Consider the following 6,000-nt stretch of genomic DNA (forward strand, 5'->3'; position numbering starts at 1 on the left):
ATTTTTTTTTTTGACATTTTATTAAGGCATTTTTGATTTTATAATACCAGAAAGTACAAAAACAAATGTAAACATAATTCAGTACATAACAGCACCGCCCTTCCCCCAGCCAACAACCACACCCAGTCAACATGGCTTATGCACACAATTCCCCAGTCCCTCCATCTCCTCTCACTGCTCCCACCTGAACTAAACTAGACTCACTCCCCTACCCTGGTTTGGGGCTGGTTTAGGACAGGGCTAAATCGCTGGCTTTGAAAGCAGACCAATGCAGGCCAGCAGCTCGTTTCAATTCCTGTACCAGCCTCCCCGAACAGGCGCCGGAATGTGGTGACTAGGGGCTTTTCACAGTAACTTCATTTGAAGTCTACGTGTGACAATAAGCGATTTTCATTTCATTTAATTTCATTAGCCCCCCTCCCTCATCGTATCTGCTAACTTTTAGTTTTGGGGAAAACTAAAGAAGTCGATAAACGGCAGCATCCTCCAAATGAACCCTAACATTGATCCTCTCCAGCGAATTATTTTTCTCAAGCCTGAGAAACACAGCCATGCCACTAACCCATACCCCTGACTTTGGGGGCTCCGTGTCCCTCCAGGATAATAGGATCCGCCTCCGGGCTACCAAAGAGGCAAAGGCCAAAATGTCAGCCTCCCTCGTCCCCTGGACTCCCGGGTCTTCCGACACCCCAAAAATCGCCACCTCTGGACTCGGGGCCACCCTCGTTTTTAACACCATGGACATGACATCAGCAAATCCCTGCCAGAAGACCTAAGTTCCGGACATGACCAAAACATGTGGATATGGTTTGCTGGCCCTCCCGCACACCTCACACACCTGTCCTCTATCCCCCAAAACCTGCTCATCTGGGCTACCATGTGTGCCCGGTGAACCACTTTAAATTGTATCAGGCTGAGCCTGGCACATGATGAGGACGTGTTGACTCTGCTCAGGGCATCCTCCCACAGACCTGCCTCCAGCTCCTTGCCCAGCTCATCTTCCCACTTGGCTTTACCTCCCTTATCTGGGTTCCCTCTCACTCCATGAGCTCTTTATAAATTTCTGAGAACTTCCCTCCCCCACTCCCGTTTTTGAAACTACCTTGCCCTGTATCCCCTGAGGCGGTAGAAGCGGAAATGTCGAAATCTTTGCAGCCGCTGGCACCTCCCCGTCCTCGAACTTGACCGATCCAACCTCGGATCTATAACCGTATTAAAGTCCCCCCACCATGATCAGCCTATGCGAGTCCAGGTCCGGGATCTTCCCCAACACCCACCTCATAAACTCCGCATTGTCCCAGTTTGGTGCATAGATATTCAGTAATACCACCAGCATCCCTTCCAGCTTCCCACTCACCATAACGTACCTACCCCTCTGAGTCCACCACTATGCTCCCTACCTGAAATGACACACGCTTATTGTTCAAAATCGCTACCCCCTAGTTTTAGAGTATAGTCCCGAATGAAATACCTGCCCAACCCACCCCTTCCACCAAGTCTGATCAACCACCCTCAGTTGTGTCTCCTGTACCATTCCAATGTCCGCCTTTAAGCTCTTCAAATGCGCGAACACGCTAGCCCTCTTGACCGGCCCATTCAACCCTCTCACGTTCCATGTGATCAGCCTGTTCCGGGGTGCCTGCCAGCCCCCCCCCCCTCCTGTCGATTAACCATAACCCTTCTTAGGCCAGCCTCCAACCTGTGTCCCGCACCTCCTCAGGCCCGCTCTTGGGCGCCCACCGTCATCGACCCCCAGTTTGTCTCCAAACGCCAGTCCCTCCCCTGTCAGCAGATCAATGCCTTCCCTCCCCCCCCATAACAAAATAACAATCCCAACCCCTCCCAGCAAACTTATCATCTGCTCGCCCCCCACTGCGCTTCCGTGAGCTAGCCTGCCCAGCTAGCCTGGTAGCCACCGCCCATGGCGCCAAGCATCCTGCCCCCCACTGATCTTCCTTGTTCCCCGCTCGAACATACAATCCCCAACAAACACAACGAAGAAAATTCTACCCACCATTCCCCATTAAGAACAAAGTTATCGCGCGGCTCATTCCTCAGCGGCTTCCTCATAAGCGCCCTGTGTGCCCTGTCCACCTCAAAGGGCCAAGCAAATGCACCTTCCCTCAGCAGATTCTCGAACATACATGCCACATATGCACCTGTGTCCGATCCCTCGCTGCCCTCCGGTAGGCCAACAATCCTCAAATTCTGCCTGCGCGGTCTGTTCTCCAGGTCCTCCACTTTCTCTTGCAGCCTCTTCTGGTGGTCCGTCATTGGCTCCATCTCCGCCACCATTGCGGCCAGCTGCTCATCGTGCTCAGCCACCGCCTCTTCCACCTTCTGGATCGCCTGGCCCTGGGTTTCCAGTCTGCTCCACATGATCAATCCCCGTCCTAATCGGATCCAGGTATTCTTTGCTGAGTGAATTGCTCCTGAAGAAAGACCACCAGCTGCTCCTTTGACCACTGGGCTGGCAGTTTCGATCCCTGACCCTCCACCATATTCTCCTGTGCTGCAGACTCCACTACCATCTTCAACCAACGATCTCTCCCTTTCAGACCACTTCTGGTCCACAAATCTGGTCCATACACTGGTGGAGAATCCTTCTCCTCTACTTCTGCAGTCTCCTGTTTTGACAATCTATATCCACCGTAAATCGGAGAAAAAGGACCAAAAGGTCCACCACGAGCGGCAGCTACCAAATATGCGACCACTCACTCCATGGCCGGCACAGGAAGTCAAAGATTATTATTAATTTAAAACTCTTATTGAGATCCTGATTAAAAATAATTCCATTATTTTATAGGATATAATAACCCAAGCAAGATTTTCTAAATGCTGGTTTTGCTTCTATTTATTTTGGAACATCTTATTAAAGGCAATGACACAGCAATACTGAAACAGGGCTCCTTAGTATTGTGCATAACTCTCCTATGACCATTATCAATGACTGGAACTTAACTTTTTTCTATGTTTTTTTTCCACCTTTCAATGTTTTCAGATTCAATGAATTATGTAGAATTATCAGCAATGGTTGCACAAGTGACTTTTGTTTGCAAATTGAGATTAATTTGACCTTTTTAAAAAATTAATTTACGGGATGTGGGCATCGCTGGTTAGGCCAGTATTTATTGCCCATCCTCAGATGCCCTTCAGAAGATGATGGCAAATTGCGTTCTTGAATCGCTGCAGTCCTTGAGGTGTAGGTACACCCACTGTGCTGTTAGGGAGGGAGTTCCACCATTTTGCCCCAGTGACTGTGAGGGAACGGCGATCTATTTCCAAGTCAGGGTGGTGAGTGACGTAATAAAATCTATGTCATGGAGACAGGCCCTTCGGCCCAAACTGGTCCATGCCTATCATAAAGCCCATCTAAGCTAACCCCATTTGCCTGCATTTGGCCCATATCTCTCTAAACCTTTCCGATCCATGTATGTTCAAATGCTTTTTAAATGTTGTCAATGTCCCTGCCTCAACCACTTCCTCTGACAGCTCATTCCACATACTATCACCCTACATGTAAAAAACGTTGCTCCTGAAGTTCCCATTAAGTCTTTCCCCTCTTAACTTAAACCTATGCTCTCGATTTCCCAACCCTATCCATGCCTCTCATGATTTTATACACTCTCTAAAGAAAAAAGTCCTAGTTTGTCCAATCTCTCCCCATAACTCAGTCCCTTGAGTCCTGGCAACATCATAGTAAATCTCTTCTGAGCTGCTGACAGAAAAATACTTTTCACTGTACCTCGGCACACGTGACAATAAATAAATCCAATCCAATCCAATCTCCAGTTTAATAACATCTTTCCGATAGCAAGACAACCAAAACTGAACACAATATTCCAGGTGCGGCCTCACCACCCAAAATGGCGTGGAGCGTAGCGACTCTCTGCGAGCTCTCACACAGATCCTGTTCTTACATCTTTTCATGAACTAAATGATCTGTTTGAGCTGCACGCAGAAAATACTTTTCACTGTACCTCGGTACACGTGACAATAAACAAATCCAAATCCAAATCCAAAAATGTCCTGTACAATTGCAACATAACTTCCCAACTTCGATACTCAATGCCCTGACTGATGAAGGACAGCATGCCAAAAGCCTTTTTCACTGCTCTATCTACCTGTGACTCCACCTTTAGAGAACCGTGCACCTGAACTCCCAATGTCCCTCTGTTCCACGATACTCCCTAAGATGCTGCCATTCACCTTGAAAGTCTTACCTTGATTTGACTTTTCAAAATGCAATACCTCACACGTATCTGTATTGAACTCCATTTACCATTTCTCAGCCCACTTCCCCAATTTCTTCTCTCGCTCACGTAATTTCTTCTCTAGCCTCCTGCAGTGTTCTTGGATATACCTGGTCGGGGCCAGGAGATTTACCCACCTTCATACATTTTAATACGTCCAACACCCCCTCTAATGTGAACTGTTACCAATATATCACCACTAACCTCCCCAGGTTCCCAATTCTTCATGTCTTTCTTCACAGTAAATACAGAGGAGAAGTATTCATTGAGAATGAAGGGGGGTGTCCTGAGATGAGACCCCTTAAAACCGGATAGCCAGGATAACATTACAATAGTTCTACATAAGTTTATTTATTGAGGATTGAGACTAATCATAGAAAGTATACCCAGTAATCATTATTAACCATTAAACATGTATTTTTAGGACATAGCAGTAACAAGCATTTAAACTTTTGCTAAAAGCAGTGGCCGCAATGCATGATGGAATTTAAGCTAGATAACTTGCCCATGTTTTTAAGACAAACAGAATTAGACAGAAATAGTGTGCTCAGCAATAACACAGTCAGCTCAATAAGCAATTCTTATCAGTGGCCCCAACATCCTGTCTCAGGCAATCCAATCCATGGTGTAAAGAATAACCAACTTTGGCATCCTGCGCCCAGATGAACAATGAGGTGTGCAGGAACTAGCTGAGATAAGTAACATGAGAATGGCAGCAAAACAAAATATAACGGATAAAGTGTCCTGGTAAACAGGTGGCAGGATGGGGATTAAATCATGAGCTGATCACAGTCATAATGTTGCTTGAAGTAAACTTCATTGGTCAATATAAAATTGACAGCTCCAAAGATTGGATCAAGTCTGGGATGGGCTATTGATTTTTAGAAAATTTTTTATTTGGGGCATCTGCATCAGTGTGAAGGGGAGTGGTTTTGGCATTTATCCAAATCACTCTCCCTCGTACATTGACCAAACTTGGAAATAAAGCTATCTGAATCAGAGTTGATATGGCTGCGTGTTTTTGTGTTCAGCTGAGCCGTAACTAAGAGGGAGGAACCCCACGTAAAAGCCAGCTCAATACTCAGTCCTTGCAAACACTCCTACAGAGAACCTTGCCCATCTCCTGCGGTCCCACGCATGTGTGTCCACCTTGATCCTTGAGGAGTCTTATTCTCTCTAGTTATTCTTGTTCCTTTAATATACTTAAAGAATCCCTTTGGATTCACCTTAATCCTCTCAGCCAAAGCTACCTTATACCCCCTTTTTACCCTCCTAATTTCCTTCTTGAGTATACTCCTGTATCCCCTGTACACCTGCAGGGAATCCCTTGATTTCAGCTGCTTGTAACTGAGCCATGCTTCCTTCTTTTTCCTGGCCAAAACTCAGTATGTGTTGTCATCCAGGGTTCTCTACTCCTGCCAGCCTTGTCCTTCACCTTAACAGGAACATTTAGACCCTGAACTTTAGCTATTTCACTTTTAAAGGCCTCCCAGTTGCTGAAGGCCCCTTTGCCCTCAAACAAACTACTCCAATCAGCCCCTTGCAAGCGCCTGTCTAATTCCATGAAAATTCACCTTGCCCCAATTTAGAACTTGCACCTGTGGACCAGTTTTGTCCCTTTCCAAAACTATTTAAAAATTAATAGAACAATGGTCACTGGTCCCAAAATGGTCCCCCGCCGTCACCTCAGTCACTTGCCCTGCCCTATTTCCCAAGAGTAGATCAAGTTTTTCCCTTTCCCGAGTAG

The sequence above is a fragment of the Scyliorhinus torazame genome, chromosome 3 (assembly GCF_047496885.1).
Source record: "Scyliorhinus torazame isolate Kashiwa2021f chromosome 3, sScyTor2.1, whole genome shotgun sequence".
NCBI classification, from domain to species: domain Eukaryota; kingdom Metazoa; phylum Chordata; class Chondrichthyes; order Carcharhiniformes; family Scyliorhinidae; genus Scyliorhinus; species Scyliorhinus torazame.